The sequence below is a fragment of the Hemicordylus capensis genome, chromosome 8, assembly GCF_027244095.1.
Source record: "Hemicordylus capensis ecotype Gifberg chromosome 8, rHemCap1.1.pri, whole genome shotgun sequence".
Classification (NCBI taxonomy): Eukaryota; Metazoa; Chordata; class Lepidosauria; order Squamata; family Cordylidae; genus Hemicordylus; species Hemicordylus capensis.
Genome location: NC_069664.1, coordinates 30,955,783 through 30,968,870, shown reverse-complemented (window position 1 = coordinate 30,968,870; position 13,088 = coordinate 30,955,783). Strand labels below are relative to the sequence as shown.

Here is a 13,088-nt window from a genome sequence, read left to right as displayed (position 1 = left end):
ATTTTGCCCTGACATTCATGCTCAATTTAGAAGTCTGCCTCATAATTGCGTCTTTTTAAAACTAGTATGTATTTTTGATGTGGGGGGTGGGGTGGGGTGGCGGGTTGAATTACTATCCTCTGTATGTTAAACTGGGAGGAAGAGGGAAGCTTCTGATACTGAGAAATGCAAAAGCCAGGGTGGGGGGTGTGTGTGTGAGAGAGAGAGAGAGAGAGAGAGAGAGATATTTCGCCACAACCCCTTCTTTTAAATGATGTGGTTTTAAGAAGTTCCCTCTCTTTCTTTGGGTGCAGTGGGGGTGTTGAGGGGCGTTTGAGGGGACCAGAGAGAGGAGGAGGAGGAGGAGGAGGAGAGAGAAAACCAGACCAAGCCCAGTGGCTTTTTGCGGGCAGAAGAAGAAAACAAGAGAATGGGGTAGAGAACAGGCTAAATTTAAAATTGTAATTGGCTGACTTCCACGAGCTTGCGGGTGTTTTAATGACTCATAATAACTTCATTTAAAACCAGCTGAGCAGAAAATAGATTGGAGAGGAGCCTCAGGCCATTATGGATTTCTGTGGGTTCTCTTTTTTTTCTCTCCCTTTTTTTTTTTTGACAAGAGTGGTTTTCGTTCGCCAGGAAGGGCGCTCAGAAGACTTGGCCGCTTCTCTCTCCTAGGGTTGGTGTGGTCTGCCCAAGAGAGATTGTACAGAATCCAGATTCTCGCCGCCGTCCCCCCCCGCCCCGGCCACTTTAAATGACTGATTAAAAAATAGATGCCTTCAGGTATTATTTTAGCATCAGTGTGCGGGGAGCGGTGTGTGTATGCTTGTGTGCTTCCTGTTTTTTCTCCTTTGCACTTTTGATGTGGTAAATGGAACATAAATAAAATTGTTTTTGAAATTACTGAATTAATTAGGTAGTAAAGTGATGGTAACGCATAAATTTGCTTTGCCACATATATATATTTTTTGGTTTGGTTTTGCAACTCCGTATTCCAGTGGGGCCCCCCCCGCTCTTCCCCCCCACCTCATTTCTCAACAGTCAGATCACAATGAGAGAGCCCACATTTTGTTGGCTTAGTTGCATGTGGCAGTTTGCTGGCTAGCTGGGGAAGGGGTATTTGGTGCCTGTCAAATATCAGAGGATTGCCGTGTCAGAGAATGTGCAGGAGAGGAATCTGTGGCTGGAAGGGAAGGCAGTCCGGAGTCACTGCTGGCTGCAACTTGAGAGCCCGGGTGGGTGCCAGAAACGTGACTGTTCGATTCATGCCTCTTTCAGTGTAAACAGGCTGAATGTTTCAGGGTGGGTGGGAGCTGTTTGGTCTTGATAGTGTGGCCGAAGCTAGCAGAGCCCAAACTGACCATTATCATGGGGGGCCAGGGATGGAAGGAGGGGGTGTGGGGGGGATGCACCATGTGTCTTTGCTCAGGCTACCTGCCCTGGGAGAAAGCTAGGGCGGAGGTGGAATGCCCCTCATCAATAGGGGGAGGGATGGAGGTGGGGTTAGGGGAGCTGCACGGATTGTTCTTAAAACAGGCATGTTTTGATGCATCCAGGCTTACTTTCGATAGACCTACAAAGGAGGCTCATAACTGCCTTTATGATTGACATGGAAACCAGCATCTCCTTGTGGTTGAGAGTCCCTTGCTATGAAAGGGATCTAGTCTGCTCAAGCAGGGAAGAACAGATTCGAGGCCTTGGCTGCCCCATGGCTGACTTGGAAATATCGACCTCACTTGCGGATAGAGATTTGTCCTTGTGCTGGTTAGTTGCTCCAGAATGCTGAGGGCCAACCAAGTAAACCAGTTTTCCCTGTAATAGGAATTCCCAGATCTTGTTGATTACAACCCAGCATCCCCAGCTGCAGTGGCCTTTAGCTGGGAATTATGGGGATTGTAGTCAATAGTGCACCTTAAGTGCACCTTAAGTGGCCCCTCAGGGAAATGCTTGACGAACAAGCAGAAGGTTGCCAGTTCAAATCCCCGCTGCTACTATATCGGGCAGCAGCGATCTAGGAAGATGCTGAAAGGCATCATCTCATACTGCGCAGGAGGAGGCAATGGTAAACCCCTCCTGTATTCTACCAAAGAAAACCACAGGGCTCTGTGGGCGCCAGGAGTCGAAATCGACTTGACGGCATACTTTAGTCAATAACACCTTGAAGAATGAAGATGTGCATTGACAAATCGGCCAGATTTACCCCAAAGTCCCTACAAGCTATCAGGAGCACTTCACACACAGTTCAGGTTTTTCATCAGGCATTAGTGTCACCTGATTTATATCCGGGTTAAAAAAATCCACCCTTTGTGTCGGTTTTTGGGGGGCAACTTCAAACTCACAGTAAAGCCTCACAGAAAACCTGCGGTAAAACCTGTTGTCTGGGAAAGCTCCTGGAAATCCTTGTTACATCCTCTGGATGCAACACATCTCATGTAGGAGGACATTGTGCAATGCAAAATGTTGCGTGATGTGTTCCAGACCAGTATCAGACAGCTCTGGCACACCTTATTCATTGTACTGGGAACGTCTGTGCACGAGCGCTATAGTGCAACTAAGCCATTCTCTTGCACGAGTGCAACAGTGCTCCTTCCATATCTGGATATCGGGCACTGGACCTTTCTCAAATAGGGAAAGGGGCTACTTTTGTATAGAGGATACTTATCCTTGCTAGGATAAGTAAGGCATGGTCTTGTGTGCTGCATCATTGAAGCACTTGCGTGTACAGCTCCATGCTTGGATACAATCCTCACTTTTCTTCCAGCTCCTCACCTCCATTGTACCTGCTGTCGACTTCACTGGCACACCAGGGGATGAAGTTCTGAAGGCATTACTCTAGATTCTGTCAGCGCTGGTGACTCCCTTATTTGGGGACCGGTGACCTCTCTTTTCTCTTGTACCCTTCAGTTTGTTCTCATTCTATCTCTTTATCCACCATCGTCCTCATAAAACTTTACCACGGTTAGGAGCAGTTAAATGGGTCCCGGAAAACAGCGTCTAACTCAATTGTAAAATTAGTTGGTATGGAAAGTGGATGAGTCTTCACTTATCTGGCCTTGTAGAGGGAAAGAAAACAGGTTTATGGAAGGCACTTGCACAGCTAAGCAAAGGAGAAAGAAGTGTCAAGGCCTTTCCAGTGTTTGAACAGATGTCCTTTGGTGAGCCTCTTGATAACGTTTATGGTAAATTGGGGTTGACTCCCTTAAAAAGCTGGGGTGTTTGTTGCTGGAATTATCTTTTAGTGTCACGGGGCTGGTTCCCATTGAAAGAAGAACACGTGCAGTGCAAGGAATCTAACTTTTCTTCTTGCACCACCGTCTGCAGATTTTAGCCTCATTTGTTGTTTCACCATAAAATTAAATTAATAGTGGTTCAACACAAGTCCTGCTTGGTGGATTGATTCCACTTCCACACACTCTCTCCCCGGCTTTCAGATGCAAATAGTTGTATGGGAGCTAATCACCGGTTGTGTGTTCTCAACATTATCCATTTTCAGGTTCTCTATTACAGCTCAAATCTTTCTGCTTTCTCAAGCAGCAATTTGGATGTCATTTTTAGTTGTCAGGTCTGCTTTTAATAATGCTCAGGTAATAATATAGCAAAAGTCATTTAGTACACAAGGCTGCATGCCTGGCCTGTAAAGAGGCGAAGAAAAATCATGAATGCTGGTTAAAAAAAAAAATCTGGGGCGTATGTCTGGGGTCTGTGGATGGTGGTGGTTTCTGGGCTGCAGAATCCAGGGTATGTGGATCTTTTTCTCGCCCTTCCAACATGTCAGCTGCAGTACCATGTAACAGAACACCTCAATTATGGAGAGAGAAAAGTAGAAATCAAAGCTATGAAAACCAGAGAGGATCTTTACATCCAACAGCCAGGGTGACAATTAAGGTTTTCAACACACCAGAGGCAATTGGGTGAGTGTCATTTTTAACCCGTTAGACCATTTTTACTACTTCCTAACATCAGAAGTGCTACACACTCAAGAGCTCCCAGTTCTTGTCCCCAATAAAGCCATTAAACTGAATGGGGTCTTGAGGGGTCTTGTTGGGTGTCTAAAAATAACAACGCTGTGTTTTTCGGAGCAGACGAGTGCGAGGGTGTCTGTGGCTGGCTCTCCGTCAGGTATCCTTTAACTGGTTGCATGTTTGTGACCCTCTGGATGTTTTGCAGAAGATAGAGACAGATATTAGACTTGCTGCTTGCTTTATTCTAAGGAGTCGAAGCAGACAGCTGGCAGCTGATCAATTGCCTCTGCATTTTTCAGTGTAAAACCCCAGGGGAGGTGGGAGATACTTTTTTCTTTCTCTTTAAACAAATGCAAAATAGGTAAGCATTTGAGGAAGAATTTGTGACTGTCTAGGTGGTAACCTTTTCCTAGGACGTTGTGGCAGCTGGAACTTGGTGGTATAGTCAAGATCAGGTAATAGTTTCTATCTCCCATCCATCCATATTTCCTGTTCCTTTTGGTTAGCATCCCCTAACGGGTGGGAAGAGGGTACAGTATTCACCTTACAGTGGGTGTGCCATGGCCCATCTGCAGGCTGGATCATATTGCTGTTTGCATGATACGTCAGTTGATTTGAATGGGGTTTTGTTTTCTTGTTTTATGAGGACCCCAACGACACAACCAGACCATAACACTTTATTTATTTTTATTTGTTTTACATGTATATCCCGCTTTTCCTCCAAGGAGCCCAGAGCGGTATACATGGTTATGTTTATCCTCACAACAACTCTGTGAGGTAGGTTAGGCTGAGAGATGTGTGACTGGCCCAGAGTCACCCATTGAATTTCTTGGCTGGATGGAGATTTGAACTCGGGTCTCCCTGGTCCTATTCCAGGACTCTAACCACCGCACTACATTGGCCCCCACATCCTGGAGAACCTTTAGAAAAATGGACTGAACAGTGGTCTAACAAGTCATGGCTGGTGGGAACAGCTCAACGCACTAAAAGGGCTGCAGGAAAAATCAGTGCGCTGGAGTAACCATATGAAAGCCAGACAACCCTCTTAATAAAATCTGTGTGATTTAGTCAGCGGATGAGATTGCAAAAAGAGAATCTCTCTGTGGTGGGCCAGTAGTTGTGGGGCCGCAACCAAAGTGGGGCATAATGTGTGTGGGAAATGCCATTAAGGGCTCGACTCAGCATGGCAGGTATGCTGTCCCCTCACATGTCCCGTCTACTCACATCTTGGCTGCTGTTTTCTGCCATCTTGTGTTTCTGTTTGGTTCAGAGTGCACACTTCTCTGAGAGCTCTGTGCTGAAGAAGAGTTTATAAGTCAACTGAAATGCCACGCTGGGTGGGAGATCTCCTCTCAGCACCCAAACGTGTGTGAGGGTAAGCAGGGTGGCGAGACACTCTTCTCCGGCCTTCCCTTGTTGCGTCTCCTCCTTTGAAGCATTGTTCTCCTTGTCCGGTTCCAATTTATGTGTTTATTGTTCCACTTCTATACCGCTTTACATGAAAATAATCCCAAAGCGATTCCAATTTAAAGTGAGTTGGCTGGGATGAGAAGCAACATCACAGCACGGGAAGGGGTCCTCACTTGTCTTCACCTTTAAAAAGAAAAAGAAAAACGCAAACACTTTCATCCTTGTTTTGGATGTTAGTGGGGCAGACACAGGAATGAACAAAAATGGCTGCCCATCATTTGTCTGGAAGAGTTGTCTATTTGGCCCGGCTTCTGGTGGCTGCGGATGAGCTGACATGGCCCTTCTGTGATCCCTCCATCATGTTCCTCTGCTTGCTTGCGGTATCTCTATTCTTTGCCTCAGTTTGCTACTTAGCACCTGGCTGTTTTTGAATGAGTCCTTGGCTCTTGTGGTGATACACAAGGGAGGAGAGCTGGTCTTGTGGTAGCAAGCGCATGACTTGTCCCCTTAGCTAAGCAGGGTCTGCCCTGGTTGCATATGAATGGGAGACTAGAAGTGTGAGCACTGCAAGAGATTCCCCTTAGGGGATGGGGTCGCTCTGGGAAGAGCAGAAGGTCCCAAGTTCCCTCTCTGGCAGCATCTCCAAGAGAGGGCTGAGAGAGATTCCTGCCTGCAGCCTTGGAGAAGCCGCTGCCAGTCTGTGAAGACAATACTGAGCTAGATAGACCTGACTCAGAAGTCTGACTCAGTATACGGCAGCTTCCTGTGTTCCTATACCAAACTGAGTAGCTTGAAGGTCTCCTTTCTCGCTCTTGGCCACTTCTTCCCTGCTGCCTCATTTCCGATCAGGCATCCACCAACCCACTTGCCAGCTCGCCAGCAGGACACAGTAGCACTATAGGAATCCCATCTGAGCAGTTGGAGGGAGGGGCTCCCCCTCTTTCTTCCCATCTCCATCTCCCAGTGCAAGTGACAGAGACCTCTGCCTGTGTGCCAGAAGAGGGTCTGGGGGAAGGGAGGGGATCAGTGGCGACCACAGAGAGTGTAGTGAGCGAAGCTTCAGTGTGTGGATCCTTGCCTCCGGCATCACAAACTCTTTTCTGTCTCTGTTTCCCATACAGGTGTGAAACAGAGTGTGTGTCCATTCACTTAACGCTATCCACGTTTTCTCGTGCCCCCTGTAATTTTCTCACTATACAAGTGAGAAAAAATGTAATTTCTCACTATATTGTTTTCTCCAATATACGCGTTTCGGCTCTGCAATTTGGGGTCTCCGCGCAGTTCTCCTGGCTCGGGGAAGTCTCAGAGGCAGCCCTCCACTGGGACACAGAAGGGTGGCTGCCACTTGAGGGGTTCTTGGTTTCCCTCCTATTGCCCGGCCTACAGAACTGCACTGTCTAAGTCTGGCCAAAAATGGGCTCGTCTCATATTGATCGTTTTCTGAGCAAACCTGGTTGCAGTTCCTGGCGCTTTTTATTATAGTGTCTAGCCTTCTGGAGTGCATCTGCTGCAGGATTAGTGCCCCATGTGGGACTCTGAGCTCTGAATGCCTGCTTCCTGCCCTTTGTGTAACCGACGTCCTCCTTCAGCCTGCTCTTAGCGTTTGCTTCCAGGCTGGACTTTCCTCTTCCTTTCTGTAACGTCTAGCCCCATCGTGTTGTTTGCTCTCTGATCCCATCTCTCTTTGTCCGCCTCTGGATTGTCTGCCTGGGTTCTAATCCGTGTTCCCAGTAACAGGGATTTCCAGATGTTGTTGACTACAGATCCCGCCATCCCCAGCTGCAGTGGCCTTTGGCTACGGAACACTGGCCCTAGCCCTGGAAAAGGCTTGGGAACCAACTGCCACTCGATGCAGCTGGGTCTTGCCTGCTGCTGCACTGATTTTTGCCAAGTTTCTGCCTAACTTGCAGACCATAATAATGGTGCATGTAGATCATGGTTCTTATATTAAAAGCTTCAGCGGGTGGAGAAGGAAGCCAAAGGGAAGCAGGAGACCTGTGCAGTGCCCCCAGTCAACAGCCCTCACTGTAAGAAAAACCACCGTCAGCCCCAAAAGGTTCTTGTTGGGATGTGGAGACAGGGCTTGGCCTTCTGTTGAGTCTGGAATGGGTTCCTTCCCTCTTCCCTTCCTTTTCTGCCTGGGTCCCCAGTTCATGCCCAGCATCACCCCTTCTGGTGAGTGTCAGGCTGGCCGTGTGTGTGTGTTTGTGTGTGTGTGCACGCGCGTGCTTTATGTAATGAACTGTAAATGAACTTTACAACTGGTCTGTATCTCAAGAGGCTTACAGCAGAAAATTGGGCGCATGGGAGAGAAGGGGAGGGACATGTAAGGGAGAATATTTGTGTGAACTAAGCTCAACAGTCCTTACATATGGGTATGGTTAAGCCAAGGACGATGCAGGGAAGGTGGATTTTGAGGAAGGGTGGGAAGGAAATGAGGCAGCACCACACGGGTGTTCAGAGGGCAGGTACGCTTCTCTGTGCTCACCCCATGTCCTAGAAGCAAAAGGCACAGCTGTGGGGGTTCCCCCTCCCCATCTTTAGTATGTATGTAGGTGATTCTCTTCTATTGATTGCGGGGAGAGGAACTGGCCCTACCCAGCCCCAGCACAGGATCCCTCCAGTGGCTGTTGCTGGTGACTATCTTAAGTTTCTTTTTAGATTGTGAGCCCTTTGGGGACAGGGAGCCACCTTTACTTATTTATTTTATTCATTCATTCATTCATTCATTCATTCATTCATTATTTCTCCATGTAAACCACTTTGGAAACTTTTGTTGAAAAGCGGTATATAAATATTTGTTTTTGTAACTGCAAAGAGCTGTTATTTATTTAACATATTTTTATACCGCCCAAAACTCATGTCTCTGGACGGTTTGCAAGTGTAAAGACAGTGTTTACAAGTGTTAGGCACTGTCTTGCTGACACTACAAGATGAGAGGGGGAAGGAAGGGAGGGACGTTTGCCCCCATCCACTTTGGGGCTGTAGCTGCAGCTCAGTGGTCGAGCATCTGCTTTGCATGCAGAAGGTCCCCGGTTCACTCCCTGGCAGCATCTGCAGGTAGGGCTGGGAGAGACCCCTGAGCCTGAAACCGGGGAGAAGCCGTTGCCAGTTTTGAGCGAGATGGACCAATGGTCAGCTTCCTGTGTATTGAGTGTGTAAATGTGCCTTTGGAGATGCTTCCCCCAATATTTTTCTCAATAGCAAGCATTAAAATCTCTCAGGGGCCGGAGTGACTCTGCAGAATCCTGCCTGGATGGAAATAGTGCCTTGTTTTTGCCAGCCTGCCTTGAGCCAGCCTCTTGCTGAGGCAGGGGGGCTTTGATTTTGCTTGTACAAACACTCGCAGAAGAGCGGCCTGGCTCCTGTGCCAAGGATGAGGCATGTTCTCGAACACACGGCTGACACTTGGCAGCACACAGGGTCCTCAGCCCTCCAGGGTGGATCATCAGGAGATATCTTTATATTGTAGGCAAGGTTGCTAAAAATAATGCCTTCTGCCTTTTCTTTCTTCGTGCCCCCCCCCCCATTCTGTTTTCAAATAAAATGAAATAAAGCCTGTTTATGCCAGAGCTGCCAGCTTCAACACGTGGCTGTGAAGGAGGGGAGAATGTAAATAACCGCTGCTGTAAGTCTTGCTTGGGAGTGTTCCATCCCTGATGTTCTGCTTTTGTTCAGCGAAATAAATAAATAAGGATCCCTCCTTGTTTTTCTGAAGCCCTGGTGTAATAAGCACTGATGCTGGCTGACATTTTCCTGGTGACTCACATAGTAAAATTAACCTTGAACTATTTGCATATTCAGTCGCTGCTGCACGCTGTTCTCGGTCCTTTTATGCATGTGTGCATTACAAGATTTCTCCCTGGCTCAGGATCACTTTTTGTTTAGCTGATTTGATTTAGAGAGGGTTGCGGGGAGGAGGGGAGATCCATCCCTGCCTGGAGTACACATCTGCTTGAGCCAAAGCAAGAACAGCCAGTCCTAGCCTTTGGAAACTGGCAGCCCGCGTACTGTTCCCTGACTGATAAGAGGTACTGTAAATAAAACTGTATGCCGTAGCCTGTCGTAAGATGCCCCGTGTCTGCACTCATTGTTCTGACAGCGCTTGCTTTGTCGGGTCGGCTGTTTTGGTACACTCTGTACTTCCCTTATGTAACATGCAAGCGTATCTCATCGGAACATTCAAGATGTTTATTTTAAAATCTCTAGGATGTCCCCCCCCACCCTTCACTCTTTAAAAACCTCCCTGATACATGCGTGCAAAGCTCCTCATTCGGTGGTTTTTTTCTGCAGTGTTTCCGGGGTCTCCCCACCCCTGCTCTTGCTTCCTTGTTGACGTTTGTTCATTCCTGCCTTGGGAGGCGTGTCAAGTCAGAAGGCCATGGAGTCTGACCCCTTTCCTGCACTGTGGGATGTCCCACCAGTTAGCTCCCTCGCTAAGCAGCCCAAAGCAAACCCAGTGCACCAAATCAGGGTTATGGGGAGGAAAGGGCTCCAGGTGACTCGAGCCATCCAGCCAAGCTGGACGCCCCTTGGGTCAGCAAGATAGGGGCGCCGGGTAGGCTGACCTTGCCACCCCACAGAGCTTGACCAATCAGAACTTGTGAATGAGTGGACGTCATCTGCTTGCTCTTCCATTGAAATGTTGTTGGGTGCTATGGCGCCCAACATCCACTTGGTGGTTGTTATCATGGGCTTTGGTGGTTGGAAAATATTATTCTTTACTATATCTACATCCTGCTCTTCCTCCAAAGAGCCCAGAGTGGTAGACATGGTTATGTTTACTCTCACAACAGCCCTGTGAGGTAGGTTAGGCTGACTGAGAAGTGAATGGCCAAGTCACCCAGTGAGTTTCATGGCCGAGTGGGGATTTCAACGTGGGTCTCTCCAGCCCTCTGGCCACTACCCCGCACTGGCCTTCACTTCATTTCAGACCCCCTCTACTCATGGCATGTCCAGGCAGAGCCACACTCCTCTCCCAGGAAAGGGGAGATTTCTCCTCCAGCTTCCGAAGGCGCGAAGGGATCTCATGCTACATCAGACCAAGATGGGCCCAGCTAGTCCAGCATCCTGTTTCTTGCTTGCAGAGATGTCTCCTGGGAGTCCAAGAGATGGCTTGGTCAGTCCAGTAGCCCCCTCCCACTCCTGCCTGTGAGCAGCAGGTGGTCTTCGGAGGACGGCTGTCCCTGGCTCAGATTGCGCTGTTTCCCCGCTGCTGCCCTTGGAACTTCAGGGCAGCATTTTCCAGTGCAGGGATGCTCAACGTTGGATTTCCCAGAAGTTATTGAACTTCAGCTCCCATAATCCCCAACCGAAGGCCACTGAGGCTGGGGATTATGGGATCTGAAGTCTAATAACACCTGGGGACCTGACATTGAGCATCCCCCCCACCCCAAAAGTGCGGAGTTGCTCCTCAAGCTTTTGCTCTGCTTGCACCCCTGGGAATGATGCTGTTGTTGTCCTGCTCCTAAAGCTCCCCAACGGGAGCTTAAAACATCAAATGAAACTCTCTCCTAATGGTGTGTATCCTGAATTGGAACAAGGGAAAAACATTTTGGGCACGGTCCTGTAGCAGTTACCTGCTCCCTCCCCCACCGTCCCCTGCTCCTCCCTGTCTCCAGCCCAGGAAGTGGAGCATTGGGTGGCTGTGAGCCAGGATCAATCTGCAAGCCCTCCTCCCTGTCCCAGATCCTTCAAGGTACAAACCGACACTGTACTTACTGGCCTTTTAGGTCAGTGATTCTGGAACAAAACATTCCGTGAACAGCCTCTGGCATGATGGGCTATAATAGTTCTCAAATAGAACTGACCTTTCTAATTATGTTGGTAATAAAGCTGTGTTTATTACTGAAGCAGGGCAGTTGTAGGAGGGAGGTGAAAAGACTGAGCAGGGAGGGGGACAGGCAGGCGGTTTGGCAGCCTTCCATCTCGAATCCCTCCCTCCCTCTCCTTCCCTCCGTCCCTTCTTTCAAACCCGGCCTGGCAGCTTTGGATGGGCTTCAGCTTGGCCCATCTCAGTCGGACTCTGCCGTGCCTTTTGCAAAACGTCTCCGATGAATGAAAAGCCTGCATATTTATAAAATCAAATGTTCACGCACACACGACTGAATGCAAGCCGGGCACATGGACTGTCCCCTCTGATGCATCAGCGGCTGTGTGATGTCATTGTCCTGCCTCTGTCCTCCCCCCTCCCCCTATATCCCACCTTTCGCTGTTAGGGGCTGACCATTTGGTTTTGGCACACTTGAGTTGTTTTGAATGCAAACTTGACATCGCCCCGAAAGCAGCCGCGAACAGCGTATGCACAGTAAACAGGCAGACTGTCTTATTGATTAACAGATGAGACCTCTATTATCGATCAAAGCTTGGCGAGAAAATTTATCACTTTTAATTTCACTGCTGCCAAATATTTCTGCCTCTGAGCTAGCCGTTACCGAGACAATTTAAAGGCAGAGGAATTATTTTTAATGGGAAAACGGGGGCTCCTCTCTTCCCCCCAGGCCACATTTCTCCCACATTTCTTCAGCTAACCATGCAGTTTTTCACGGTGCTGGTGTTGAAATGCTGATTTTAGGAGAACAACAGACTTGTGAGGAAGACCAACAAATTGACCCGCTTAAGACTTTGTAAGCCGGCACCTATTTTTAGGGACGTCCATCAAGACGGGTTCTGGCCTCTGAAAGCTGCTGTCTTAGTAAACCTGTTAGACTTAAGATGTCGGAGAATGCTTTTGGGGTGCTTTAGGAAGGCAGAACCTGCAAGCATCATGGGGTTCTTGATATCAGATCAAACTATGGGCATGTCGCCTTCCAACCTGCAGAGATTACTTGTCTGTTATAAGACCTGAGTGGCTTCCAGATAGCGAGCTTTACATGGCAAAAAGTGGTGTAAACTGCAACGATTCGTGGTGCCAAATTCAAACTGCAGTTGAAACCCGTTGCCTCCTACAACAGGCAAATACAGCTCCTTTTTTCACAGATGCAACATTATAGGGCTGTAACACAGCCATAAAACCTGAAAGAAGGCATTGGAAATGTGATGGCACCTTTCTGACAGCGCAGAGAAGACTCAGGCAGTACAGAAGCACACTTAAGGGATACGTCGCGACACTGTGGTAGCGTGCCATCTGGAAACCACCCAGAGGAAACTGCCTTCTACCGATGCAGAGCCTTGGTCCATATAGCTCAGTATTGTCTGAATGACTGCCAGAAGCTCTCCAGGGTTTGAGGCTGGAGTCTCGCCCCGTCCTATCAGGAGATGCTGCCAGGGATTGAATCGGGGGCCTTCTGCATGCATAGCAGATGCTCTGCCACTGAGCAACAGCCCCCTCCCCAAAGATAGCACCCATGAGTCTCTCCTAGGCATTAACTAGGCCAAGACCTGCTTATCTTCAGCACGGTGACTGTTGTGTGCCCTTAGAGCATCGCCATGCTCTGGGACAATATTTATCAAGAGAGGGTCCTGTCAGCTACATCACCTCAGCAAACTGAAGAAACACCCTCCCCTATATACAGTATTGCTTCCTTGAGGCCATGTTGAGGGAGCCACCAGACCAGGTGACCTAGGACCCTTCTTTATACCGATGCTGCACCTGTGGAACTCTGTGCCAAGGTATTTCCTAAGGGACTCTGTCCCACTCATTTTGGAAACTGGCAGAGCTTTTTAAGAAGGCTGCTTTGGATGAGGGAGAAATTAGGTTGCTCGAAGAGTGTACTGTTTTACAGCATATTTTTA

The 13,088-nt window shown here is 48.4% G+C and overlaps 1 protein-coding gene across 9 annotated transcripts in view; it reads left to right on the top strand.

Annotated features, from left to right (window-relative positions):
• ZBTB16 (zinc finger and BTB domain containing 16) overlaps window positions 1-13,088 on the top strand; it is a 237,845-nt gene that overhangs the window by 156,987 nt on the left and 67,770 nt on the right. The gene's annotated exons all lie outside the window — the stretch shown is intronic.